Source organism: Cibotium barometz, chromosome 29, assembly GCF_041138505.1.
Source record: "Cibotium barometz isolate CiBa-2024 chromosome 29, ASM4113850v1, whole genome shotgun sequence".
NCBI lineage: Eukaryota > Viridiplantae > Streptophyta > Polypodiopsida > Cyatheales > Cibotiaceae > Cibotium > Cibotium barometz.
Genome location: NC_141074.1, coordinates 15020150 through 15034574, shown reverse-complemented (window position 1 = coordinate 15034574; position 14425 = coordinate 15020150). Strand labels below are relative to the sequence as shown.

General features: G+C 48.1%; 1 protein-coding gene across 2 annotated transcripts in view; it reads right to left on the bottom strand.

Moving 5' to 3' along the window:
- The window catches only part of LOC147621890 (RGS1-HXK1-interacting protein 1-like), a 67424-nt gene that overhangs the window by 28209 nt on the left and 24790 nt on the right, over positions 1-14425 (bottom strand). The gene's annotated exons all lie outside the window — the stretch shown is intronic.

Genomic DNA, 14425 nt, shown 5'->3' with positions numbered 1-14425 from the left:
GATACAAGAGCTAGAGATCTTCCATTTCTTCATGAGTAGAGATAGCCCTATCTCATAGCTGCACTTCAGAGAGCCCCGGACACCGACACCCATTGCAGACCCACAGACATGGCACACATATGCAAAGGGCCTATACCACGCCCCACAGCAGCCACCTATACCTCAGCCACAGGAGCCTCGACCTACCACAGCTAGCTTCTTTACCCACTCGATGGTAAAGGAAGCTATCCTCCATCGCATGGACGGGCCGCCGACCATATGGGCCTCCAGGGTGAGCATCTCATATATGCAGTAAATTCTTTGGCTCCTTTTCTTGCACACCTGTTTAACACGGCACTAGCAGAGGGCTTGCCTGCAGAGTGGACGATGCACACCATTGTGCCGATCCACAAAACAGGGGATATGCTCGATCCGAGCAACTACAGGACGGTTATGGTTGGCCACGTGTTGGCCAAACTCTATGGTGCAGTGTTGGAGCAAGAGCTTAGCTTATATGCTGAGCAAGGTTTACGCTCATCAGGGCATGCATGCTTCAGGAGAGCTTTCTCTACCACTGACCATGTATTCACTTTGAGATGTATGATTGATCAGGCCAGAGTGAGGAAGAGAAAGCTCTATTGCTGCTTTGTGGATTTCCGCAAGGCATTTGACACAGTACCACGAGAGGCTCTTTCAGCGCGCCTGCAATCTCTTGGCATACCAGCAGATATGACATGGGGCATCTATGCATTATATGAGCAGGTTTTTGGGCGAGCCAGATGCCCAGGAGGTATGTCCGAGACTATTGCTAGCACCATTGGTGTGTGAAGCAAGGATGCCCACTTTCCCCCACGCTATTTGGGTTATACATTGATGAGGTGGCTGACTTCATTACACGGGGAGGCGGAGATGGAGTTGACCTAGCAAGTACCTCAGTACATATTATGCTTTATGCTGATGATATTGTATTAGTGTCTGAGTCTCCAGGAGGTCTACAGCAGCATCTACATGCACTCCATGATTTCTGCACACAGAGGGGTCTTACTGTGAACCTTGAGAAAACCAAGGTTATGGTCTTTCATACATCGAGACAGGGCAGGAGTCAGCTGACATTCACTCTCGCAGCACGCCAGGTGAAGGTGGTGAGATCATGTGTACCTAGGGGTTACCTTCTTTGCAACAGCCACGCGCTTCACCATGGGTTCAGCAGCCAGAGCTAGATTGACACGGGGATATGCAGCATTGGCTATGCTAGAGAGACAGTGCCACCAAGCGCATTTTCAGGAGCCCCGGACGAAGGGGTGGCTATTTGACACATTAGTCACACCGGCACTGATGTATGGAGCAGCGGTATGGGCGCCAGGCCTTGCTACCCATTGGTGGACACAGATAGAGAGACCACAAGCCCTCATGATGGCATGCATGATACGCAGCAAACCGTCAGTACCTCATGACATTATCCGAGCAGAGTTTGCTGCGCCTCCTATGATGGTAGAGGCCATATTCCAGACTAAATGCCTGCTAGACAGATTCAGAGAGATGCCACAAGACAGATTGTCATACAGAGCTTTTGAGGCATCTAGACAGCTGGCTGAGGCAAGAGACAGAGGATCATGGTATGCACAGGTCACACATTGGTTCTCACAGCATGGCCTAGACATGGATCATCTACCACCATTCCAGTATGACAGGGATGCACCACAAATCCGTCTCTCTCATAGTGAGAGGAACAGAGTATTGAGACAGGACCTATGGCAGCTCTATACACGAGAGACATGGATATCGCCTACACAGCCTCTTCCACCGAAGATGCTATACTACAGAGATCACTTCATGAGTATCACTGATGATGGATTTATAGAGAGGCCTAGATACATGGAGGGCTTTTTACCACATGGCTCCCGAGTGGCTATTGGTCAGCTTAGAGTTTCATCACATCGATTGGAGATCGAGACTGGCAGAGCAGCACGGATCCCCCGAGAGGAGAGGGTATGCAGATTGTGTAGAGAGGAGGTGGAGAGTGAGGAACATTATGTATGCAGATGCAGAGCATATACCGCCATCAGAGAGAGATATCCCATTTTATTCAGAGAGCCACATTCCCTACGCCAGATCTTTGAGGCAGCAGACCAGCGCATACTGGGGAGATTCCTTCTAGACATACAGCGTCACAGAGAGACATGATTACAAGGTCAAACAGCTCCAGAGGGGGGATGACAGACACAGATTACTACATTTTTTCAGAGATCCATCCCCCTCCCAGCCCCTACACAGCAGGGAATTACTCTCCAAAGAGCAGAGACACTCAGAGCCCGCAGGAGATAGAGGACACCTGGCTTTCGGACACCACGCCTATACTAGAGAGAGATGACAGAGATCAGAGCTCAGTTTCACAGAGAGGGTGCGGAGCGACTGGCTCGCTTTCGGAGCAGACCCAGGCATGTTCTTCAAGGAGTTGTGGAAACCCCCTTCATTGATGTATACCATTTTCATTCTCCTAGTAGTAGAGCTCCATCCCCTCCCCCACTCATTGTACTTATTGCACACCCAGATTCAGCTTTTTAGTTCAGTACTTTTTCATTTTGCTGGGATGACAGAGGATACCCCACACAAGTACACTGATTTGTCTCATGGGCCCAGTTCGGTCTTTTGGAAGACGTTAATAAAATCTTTCTGAGAGAGTTATTCTGAGAAACCTACCAGGGGACCCCATCTACTTTGATGATGACCTAACTTGGATGCAGAGAAAATATAGGAAATCATGCATGCCACAAATTAAAGCAGCACGTGCTGAAGAGAAAAAGGCACATTACAGAGACGGCCATGTATACATAGAGGGCAAGATGGTGGCATAGCGCCATATGGCCTATGGGACACAGGAAATTATCAAGAAGCACAAGGAGATATATGCAACAGTTTGGAACTGCAATGGGGCTCTATGGACACATCCAGGCAGACTAGAGGAGGTTATAATTCATAGTTCACTGCAATGAATAATGAATAATGAACTTAGCAAGGAACTATGGACTATGAATTATGAACCATGAACTATGAGCTATATACTATGAACTATGAGCTATATACTATGAACTGTGAACTATGCGTTGAACTATGAATTTTGAGTTTTGAACCATGAACTATGAAGTCCGCACCTGCCCAACTACTCTCTCATAAAGTGTCATAATACCCCAAATGAGCTCACATGGAGCCCCCAAGTCTTGCAGCCTGCGCATCAGTCTAGCTCGGGGCACTGTGTCAAAGGCCTTGCGGAAATCCACAAAGCCAAAGTAGATCCTCCTCCCATGTGCTCTGCCCTCCTCAATGATAGCCCTGAGGGTAAAGATATGATCCAAAGTAGAGAATCTCCTCCCGAAACCGGCCTGTCTTTGAGCTCGGACCCCTTGTCTCTCTGCCCATCTGCTCAACTCCTGCTCAAGAATAGAGGCATATAGCTTGGCCAGCGAGTGACCAATCATAATGGTGTGGTAGTTAGTCGGCAGGCTCGATCTCCAGACTTGAGTACCGGCACAATTGTGGAAGTACTCCAAGTCCCAGGAAACCCCTCACACATGGCTCTATTAAACATGAGAGCTAGCAAGTCTACAATCATACCTCTAGCATGTATGAAATGCTCGGCTACAATGCCCTCATGATCCTGTGCCCTCCCTGTATGCAATCTGTTGATGGCCCTCCTCACCATCTCTGCTGTGAAGAAGGTAGAAGTGGGTGGACAAGGCTCTGGAGGGTTCGGTAGTGGTGGCTGCTCTAGTACTGTTGTGTGTAGAGGGAGGCTGCATACTCGCCCCATGTATCTGGAGAGGTAATGGCCCGAGGCGGGGGGTGCTCTCTAAGCAATCTCCAGGCCTCCCCAGAATCTTGACTCAAAAACAACTAATAGATGTCTCTCTCCAGCCGAGCTAAGAATGCTCTCTTCTTCCGCCGAATGAGGGATCGGAAGATGACGCGTGACTGTCTATATGTAGTAACACCTCTGGCCACCTCTGGCCACCTCTGAAGGAGCTAAAGAAGCTCAGCTGAAACAGTTAGGGTTTCATGTGGGAGACACACAGAGAAGAAGGGGGAGAGAGAGAGAGAGAGAGAGAGAGAGAGATGTGGGGATAAGTCAACTCACCAAGTATGAGTGTGTGACTCCCCTATCACACATGTATATTTGCTCTAGTGCACATAGTGCACTTAGTACATTAAAAGTAGTAAGTGTACTATGTACTATAAAACTTATGGGCTTGTACACACTACAAGGGTGGGCATAATGCAAGGCAGTGTGCCCTTAAGTGAAGGAAAAGAAAAAATCAGCATGTACATAATAATATACAAGGCCATATCAAGGCTAAAACTGGCCTCATCCAATGCCCATCAAGTGTCTGCAATGAGCAAACCGCTCTGGAGGCAAACTCTTTGTCAACAGATCAGTCGGGTTGTCATCCGTATGAATCTTGACAAGCTGAATCAGCTTGTTCTCTATCACCTCTCTGATGAAGTGATACTTCACATCCACATGCTTCGTCTTTGCATGAAAGACAGGGTTCTTTGCCAACTGGATGGCACTCTGACTGTCTTTGCATGAAAGACAGGGTTCTTTGCCAACTGGATGGCACTCTAACTGTCACAATGCAACAATGGAATATCCCCTGTATAACCCAAATCAACCACTAACCGAGATAGCCATAATGCCTCCTTGCAAGCCTCTGTGGTGGCTGCAATATACTCGGCCTCTATAGTAGATAAGGCACTGCACTTCTGCATCCTGGATATCCATGACACAGCACCTCCTGTGAATGTAAACACATAACCGGTAGTAGACTTCCGGTTATCTGGATGACCGGCATAATCCGAATCCGTGTAACCATGCACTAATGCATCCTGTTTGCCAAAGCAGATGCACATATCCTGTGTGCCCTTCAGGTATCTCATGACACCTTTCACTGCTTCCCAATGCTTCTTGCCAGGGTTGGCCATGTATCTAGTAACCACTCCCACTGCAAATGCAATGTCCGGCCTGGTAGCAACCATGGCATACATGAGACTGCCACAAGCTGAAGCATACGGAATCTTGGCCATATCAGCCCTGTCACTATCCGACTGTGGGCTGTCCATAGCACTGAGTTTCACATATGGAGGCAAAGGAGTACTAGTCTTCTTCCCCCCCTCCATATTGAACCTCTGCAAAACTTTGCCAATGTATTCCTTCTGAGACAAATACAACACATGCTGATTTCTGTCCCGAAGTATCCGCATACCCAAAATGTGATTTGCATCACCCAAATCCTTCATATCAAAGGTCTGATGCAGCCTCTTCTTCAAGGCATCCATATCTTTACGAGATTTCCCGGCAATCAACATATCATCAACATACAAGATGAGAATCAATAGACTGCCATCCAAAGCTTTCTTGGTGTATAAGCAGTGATCTATATCACTCCTCCTGAAATCTTGGAATTTCAAGAATGTATCAAATTTATGATACCATTCCCTTGGTGCTTGTTTGAGCCCATAAAGACTCTTTTTCAGCTTGCATACAAGCTTCTCCTTTCCATTTACTGCATAACCCTCTGGCTGTTGCATATATATCTCCTCATGGAGATCACCGTGAAGAAAAGCAGTCTTCACATCCATCTGAATCAAATCCAGATCATCATGAGCAACCAAAGCTAATACAGCTCGAAGGGTGGTCATTTTGACCACCGGAGAGAAGATCTCATCAAAGTCCACACCATATTCTTGCTTGAAGCCCTTAGCCACTAACCTGGCTTTGTATCTTGGCTTTGCATCAGGTGCAACTTTGAGCCTGTAAACCCACTTGCATGGCAAAACCTTCTTGCCTTTAGGCAAATGCACCAACTTCCATGTTCCATTTTTGTGCAGAGAATCCATCTCTGACTTCATAGCACGCTCCCAAAGAGCCTTGTCTGCCCTCTGTAAAGCCTCCTTATAACAAGAGGGCTCCCCACAGTCAGTGAGCATCAAGTAGTCAACCCCTGGAACAAACCTGTCAGGGGGTCTGGAGGGTCTTGTGGACCTCCGTACCCAATGATTATCATTTGCAGGTTGCTGTCCAGCCTGCATATCACCTATTGGTGGCTCCTGTTCCAAGCCATAAGGTTGAAAGATCATGCCCGGTATCTCCTCTAACTGTGGGATATCCACAGGGATATCTCCTGCCATCTCTGACTGTCCATTTGGACCATTTTCAACACCATTTAAGGGCTGGTTTTGTTGCTGTAATGGCTGATTTACAGCCCTTGGTTGTTGTCCATGATGTCCATCATCATCAAAGATGACTCTGCCAAGCTCCTGTTGCCTTGCAGGCTCCTTATAGATGCATGTTTCATCAAAAATGACATCATTGCTGAGTATAATCTTTCTATTCACTGGATCCCAAAGTCTATACCCCATTTCACCTCTATCACCATATCCTAGGAATATGCATTTGTGAGACTTAGGATCAAGTTTGGTGCGTATTTCCCTGCGTATGTGCACGTATGCAACGCAACCAAACACTCTCAAGTGCTTGTAGGACGGAGGCTTCCGTGTCCATACTTCCTCTGGCACTTTCCCACCAAGCCTCGTGTTAGGTGACCTGTTTATAAGATGAACGGCTGTCATAACAGCTTCAGCCCAAAAACCATGAGCATGTGACAACATAGAACGGACCTTCTCCTGAATGGTCATGTTCATCCTCTCTGCTGTGCCGTTTTGTGGAGGATCATAAGGAGCAGAGAGCTCCCTCTTGATGCCTTTAGCATCACAAAAGTCCTGAAACTGTTTGGACATATACTCTCCACCATTGTCGGAACACAAAGCCTTCAGTGTTTTGCCAGTTTGATTCTCAACATGAGCAACAAACTTCTCAAACACTGAGAATGTATCACTCTTCAAACGAAGAGGATAAACCCGCACCTTGCGTGTGGCATCATCAATAAAAGACAATATATTTTGCCCCCTCCCAAAGAAAGCTAAGGCATCTCACATACATCTGTATGCACAAGCTCTAACTGAGCATCTTTCTGTCCAAGAGCTTTCTTGTGGGGGCACTGGAGTTGCCTACCATATATACAATGCTCACAAAACTGAAAACTTGAGAACTTTAGAGAAGACAAGTAACCAAAACGAGACAATTGCTCCATTCCTTTGACACTCATGTGTCCCAACCGGCTATGCCACATTGAGATTTCCGGCAGCTCGGTTGCATTTACATTAGCATGGTGACAAACATTAGCATGCATGAAGTAAAGAGTGTCCACCTTAGAGCCTCTGGCAACAACCAGTGAGCCCTTACTAATCTTCCACTTTCCACCACCAAATGTGGTAACATAATCAGCATCATCAAGCTGTCCAGTAGAAAGCAGGTTCTTCTTGATCTCAGGCACATGCCTGACATCATGGAGCATAAGCTGTGAGCCATCTGAAAACACAAGCCTCACATCACCTCTGCCAAGAATATGGCATGCATGGTTGTCACCCAAATAAACTACTCCTTCATTGCCAGCAGTATACCTGACAAACAAGTCTCTGCAACCTGTGACATGAAAGGAGGCACCTGAATCAATGATCCATGAGTGCATACCATGACCATCTCCTGCATGGAGTGAATGGGCATCAAGTGAAGACATGAATAGGACTTCATCCTCACTGTCACCTGCATGTGACACATTGACTTCTTCAATCTTGACTCCACTTTTGCCCTTTGGCTTTGCATCTTTGGCTTCATCTTTGTCTTTGTTTTTGCCTTTGTCCTTTTCCTTTTGATCATTCTTCCATTTGTAGCATTGCTTTTTGAAATGTCCCTTCTTGCCACAATAATGGCATTCCAAGTCCTTTTTGGAGCGGGACTTGCTCCTTCCCCGTTCTTGGCTTTTACCCCTTTGCTGGGATCTCCCACATGCATTCCTTGCATTGGACTTTCCAACAGAGTTGTTCTTCCTGTTCATCTCCTCTTGAAGGAGAGCACCCTCCACATCTCCATATGACAGCATAGCATTTGAATTGCTAGTGGCTGTCCTGAATGTATCCCAACTCTCTGGCAAAGTGCATAAGAGAAAGGTGGCTTTGAACTCATCGTCCATTGCCAACTTTTGATTGATGACCTGGCTGACAACACCATTAAACTCATTTAGATGGGCTGTCATAGACGCCCCTTCCTTCATTTGAAGACCTATGAGTTTCTTTAACCAACACACTTTGCTTGAGGCACTTTGCTGGGCATACAAGTCCTGCAATCTTTGCCACATTCCCCAAGCTGTCTTCTCTTCACGTATGCTGAAAAGTAAAGAGTCTGACACAGACAACATGATGGTGGATCTTGCCAGCTCATCCATATCTTCCCATTCTTCAGCAGTAAGAGAAGCGGGCATTACACCCCTTTCTTTGATAGGCTTGTGCTGCTTCTTCTGGAGCAACACATTATAGCACTGGGTTTGCCAAATGTCATAATTATGTGAGCCTTCAAGCTTCTTGATGTGAAGCAATGAAGAGCTCTCACCTGTGGTTGCCATAGCAATATGCAATCTTTGACAAAGTCAATGCCTGACTCCCTGCAAGATGTGCAAACACTGCACCAAAGCACACAAAGTGCTCACAGTTGTTCTCCCAAAGTTTACCTCCCACTGCGGAAGCACGAATGCAACTCTCTTCCCACTGAATGTGATAAAATCACCAAAATCTGGTTGCTGCAGATTTATAACAGCACCTTAGATGTGCTCTGTTCCCCTTCCAAAATACTGTACAACAGTACTAAGTGCTTGTCAGAGTATGCAACGGAGATGATGACCAAATCTGGGAACACACGAGCAAAAACGCAGGCAGGAAAACAGCACAAGAGAGAGACAGATGTAGGCGTGTAACTTTGCTCTATATACACAAGAAGATCCCGAGGAATGATACAAATGAGGTATGGGGGCTGAGGACCTATATATACCCCCATAGAGGGCAGTCGGCCAGCATAAGGAAAAGCCCACGACTGATAAAAAGGTCCACGACTGCATAAATGCAGTCGGCCAGCAATCTGGTGCCCAAAACTGATCAAAACCAGTCGGCCAGCAGCAAGAGTGCCCACGACTGATAAACATCCAGTTGGCCAGCACTGTACTGCTCTTGGCACCCTCTGGCAGCCCTCCCAAGCCTCAGAAAAAATGGAAAAAATAGGGGAAAAATACGGAGAGTGGGGAAAAATGGGAAAACACCTCATAAGGGCGGGCACACCCACAACAAAGGCCCTGGTGTATAAAACTAGACACGAGATGACTTCTAACACCCCCTCTCAACTCCTGGCTGTGTGACCAACCACTGGGAGCTGGGGTGCCGCCTGAGCAAATCCTGAGAGTGACTTCGTGAAGAGGTCCAGCGTACTGTCCTCCGTCGAACAGAACTCCAGCAAGATGTCATCAGCAACGATCTGTTCACGAACAAAGTGCCTCTGGATGACCATGGGTTCCTCCAGTGGAAGCCCAAACCTGCAATGTAACCTCCTCCTGCTCCGTAAAACTGCTCCTGGGCCATAAGTAGATCTCCTCGTGTCCGGATCTCCTCCCCAAACCGAGTCACTCCAACCGTGGAGTCGGACTCCATCCAACAATCCCCCTCCTGTGTACAAGAGTCCATGATCCTTCGCATGTCGCAGAAACCACAGGAAACGCAATCCTGCCTCCCAAAGAGACATCTGCAACCAAGAGCTCAACTGCCTCATCAGGAAGCTCCCGTCCAATCCGGTGTCCATCAACCAGATCAATGAACCATACAGCTTCTGAGTCACAGAGACATCACACTGCTCACAAGGATCAACACCTGTTACGGTGCACAAACAAGTCCTAGAAACCTGATGAAACCTGTCAACCACCCCCTCTGATTCCGGAACCACAAAGCCTGGAGAAACCACCTCCTTCTGCAAGTAAGCACTTGCCACCTGCCTGGCTTTCCGAAAGGTCCCCGTGGAAAGAACATCCTCAACTACTGGAAGTTCTATGTCCCGAACACGACGAGACATCAGAGCATAAGTGACCTGTTCAGCTTCCTCTGACTCACGAACACAAGAACTACCAACATCAGTACTAGAAAGTTCCTGCCAACTGCTGCCAACTGCTGCCATCTACTGGTAAGCTATCCACCATCTGGTCCCAGAAAGCCTGTACCTGCAGCGTATCCACACTTGAGTAGCCATTACCAGACTACCACTCATCACAATCTTGAGGACCTGGGAGAGAGAGTGCTGAAAGCCTGTAGACTCCATTCTCCACTCCACCTTCCCAAACCACTTGGCCTGTTGCTTTGTCCCGGAGAGCAACAAAATGCTCATCAAACTCCACCCATACGCCAGTCTTGCAAACCTGATGCACTGACAACAGATGAAAACCAAGTGCCGGAACATACAACACCTGGGAGGAATGCTTCCCCCCTCTGCCATCGGGAACTATCTCCATCCTGCCCTCATTGTGAACTGGGATAGTGGACGTATCCCCAGTAAGAATATGACCAGAAAGCCTGCAGAGATCCTGTAAACCGGAACGGGAAGGAGTCATGTGCCTGGAAGCACCACTATCGAGAATCCACTCCCGAGTATCCGTTGCGGAGAGTCCTCCAATCTCCTCCCTGCCTGAAGAAAATGAAGCATCGGTGTCCATCACCTCCAGGTGCACAAAAGCCGAAGTCTTCATGATTGCTGAGGAGTCTTCACCCTTCTCGGTCTTCCGCTTGGGACACTGCCTCCAATAGTGGCCTTTCTCGCCACAATCATTACAGGTCCTCTCTGCCTTCAGTTTCTCGCGGTCACTAACGGACATTTTCTCAGAAGACTTCTCTGACGATGCCTTCCCCTTGCCCATGTTACGGCCTTTCGACCGTTGGCCAGTAAAGGCCTCCGAACCTCCACCCTGAGGAGGGTTCGTGAATCGTTCCTCCTGGTCCAAGACCATGGGCACAAGCTCCTCCCACGTGATGGTGCTGAGCCTGCCACTGGTAATCAAAGACGAGTAAAATGCAACAACGTGATGGCCATGTCCTCTGACGATATCTCCTTCCCAGCTTGAAGAACCTCCTGCTGAAGAGCCTGCAGCTTGTTAATATGCTCCCGCATCGTCGACGACTTTGCAGGGCTCATAACCCGCATCTGTACTTCCAAGGAGATCCTCTTCATGGGCAATACCCTGTTGTAAAGTGAGGCCAAATGCTGCCATATACCTCTGGCCAGTGTCATATGCTTTACATGGTTGATTACCTGTGGTGTGCAGTTGAGGAAAATAAATGAACGGACCCTGGCGTTGACGCGATCCCACATCTGCGTCTCGGCCTCCCGGTCCTTTCGGGTTGACGGTAACTCCCCTTCCTCTACTTCCGGCCGTGGAACACCAACAACGACAAAATCGGCGAGGTCGTAAGACTCCAAAACGGATTCCATCATCACCTTCCATATGCCGTAGTTGCTCCCGTCCAACTGACGGTCCACCGGGAACGTGGGGAGTGTCGGGATCTTCACATGTCTCTCGGTCATCTCAAACAGATCTGCCATAGCGGGGATGTACTCTGAAAAGGGTGGGTGGGTGGGTGGGAACAAAGAAGAACTAAAACCTGCAAGTGGCTGTCCAGCAAATCAGCCCGCCTTCCTCTTGCTTCTCCTCTTCCCGAACAGTCCAAAACAGTCCACCAATCAGCCACAAAACAGCCCCCTCTTGCTCACACAAATCCCAAGACCTATCTAGAGCCTAGGGCTCTGATACCATGTCAGAATATGCAGCGGAGATGATGACCAAATTTGGGAACACACGAGCAAAAACGCAGGCAGAAAAACAGCACAAGAGAGAGACAGATGTAGGCGCGTAACTCTGCTCTATATACACAAGAAGATCCCGAGGAATGATACAAATGAGGTATGGGGGCTGAGGACCTATATATACCCCCATAGAGGGCAGTCAGCCAGCATAAGGAAAAGCCCACGACTGATAAAAAGGTCCACGACTGCATAAATGCAGTCGGCCAGCAATCTGGTGCCCAAAACTGATCAAAACCAGTCGGCCAGCAGCAAGAGTGCCCACGACTGATAAACATCCAGTCGGCCAGCACTATACTGCTCTTGGCACCCTCTGGCAGCCCTCCCAAGCCTCAGAAAAAATGAAAAAAATAGGGAAAAAATACGGAGAGTGGGGAAAAATGGGAAAACACCTCATAAGGGCGGGCACACCCACAACAAAGGCCCTGGTGTATAAAACTAGACAGGAGATGACTTCTAACAGTGCTCACCAATGATGTACCAAATCTGTACCGACAAGTACAGCAGCTGAAAATGAGCCTTTTCCTCACTCAAATCAATGTACAGCTGAAAATGAGCCTTTTCCTCACTCAAATCAATGTACAGCCATGCCAAAACTTGTACAAAGTTGTACCAAATGTGTACCGGCAAGTACAATAGCAATAAATGCTCTCCTGGCTGTCCAAATGAGTGAAAATCAGACCTTGACAGTCCCCACCACTGCATACAACAGTCCCAGACAGAAATTGGGCAAAAGCCCCTTGACTGCAAGTGGATTACTGAGGGTTCAAGGCATAAAAGTCTTCCCTGCTACTTTGCCAAGCTCAACAAGCACAAAATCTTGAAAAACCCCTTGATTCAAGATCAATTTCTGATAATGAATGGTACATTAATGCACATGAAGGCATCCAAAGTCTTCACAATGCTTTCCCCTGGCCACATATACATCCAATACATAAAAGCCCCTTGATTTACTGGCACATTGAGTGCTTGACAGGCATCAACACATTGCCCAAAGCATCAAATGCCAGTGCCTGCATGCAAATCAACCCAATTTGGCACAAAAGCCCTTTGATTTGTACTCCAATTTCCTACAATTTAGCCCCGAATGTGAAATTGCTCACATCATACAGCATGTATGAATGTCCAATGGCACAATTACATCAAAAGCCCCAAATGTTAACACCCAAATTTCCTGCCAATTGACCCGGAATGTGACCAATGTCACCCAATGTTGCCAATTGTGCTCAAATCTGAGCCATTAGGACCTGTACCTGCTCAATTGATGATAATGGACATGCAAAATCCCAAAATTGAAGCAAATACCTCTGAAATCAGCTCGAGCAGCCGAATGTTAGCACTCAGGTGTCGCAGTGATGAACTTAGCGAGCACGGAACCGAAGAGGGTGTCTTCCTGGATCGCTTGCCAGAGGTGATGATCAGGCATGAAAGAGGCCCACCAGCCGAAGAAATGCCTGAGGACGAAGATCAGGACCTGCAGCAGCAGGACGTAGCCGCCCACCAGTGATGGCACCACCACCGCGTCCTACAGAGTCCTCGACTCCCCCGCCACCGTCAGACCCGCGAACGGATACGCCGCTGCTAGCAACACGCATACCAGCACCAGACACGCCACGCCGCCCGCCGTCTTCGACAGATCCTTTGCAAGCCGCTTCCTCTGTGCCGCTATGGAGACGAACCTGTTAACGTTCTGCGAAGAGAGATAATGCGACACGGAGACCAGGAGGCCTGCGATGCAGCAAATCAGAGCCAAGCTATTGAAGAAGAAGAAGATATGCAGGGATGATGAAAAAGATTGGGATTGAGGCTCTGATACCAGTTGAAGGAGCTAAAGAAGCTCAGCTGAAACAGTTAGGGTTTCATGTGGGAGACACACACAGAGAAGAAGGGAGAGAGAGAGACATGTGGGGATAAGTCAACTCACCAAGTATGAGTGTGTGACTCCCCTATCACACATGTATATTTGCTCTAGTGCACATAGTGCACTTAGTACATTAAAAGTACTAAGTGTACTATGTACTATAAAACTTATGGGCTTGTACACACACTACAAGGGTGGGCATAATGCCTTTACCCCAACAACCTCTCTCTGTGGCCGGGCTCTCAGCTCCCTACAGTCATCATCATACCAACTATTCTGGGGCATGCTCCCAGGACGTGGTCGTACTGTGGGCTGCGTGTGTGGGAAGGCCGTCGCTGCAGCTATATGTAAAGCCTCTGTCAGGATCTGTGTGAGCTTTGCTAATGGCCTTTGTGGATCCTCTGCACTCAACAAGCTGTAGATCTCTGCGGTGTATACTCCATAAGTCTCTCTACAGAAGGTATATCTCGGGTGATAGGAGGACTGCCCAACCTGGAGGGTACTGTAGTGGAAATCCACCGTAAAGGAGAGAAGTGCATGATCCACCGTAACTCCGATGGGCTTGGGGCCAATCGCAAAATCCTGGATACTCAGGATGAAGGTTGGCGAGGCTAGAACATAATCCACTGTGCTGGCCCCATGTCTGTGTGGAAAGCAAGTAAAACCACTGGCAAGTGGATACCTCTCTAGGCCATTTAAAATGGCCAGCCCATGTGCAGTCCCCCTCTCCAAGAGGTATCTCCCATACTCAGCACACTCCACCTCATCCTGTGATCTTTGGGTCGAACACATCTCCTCCACATCTATCT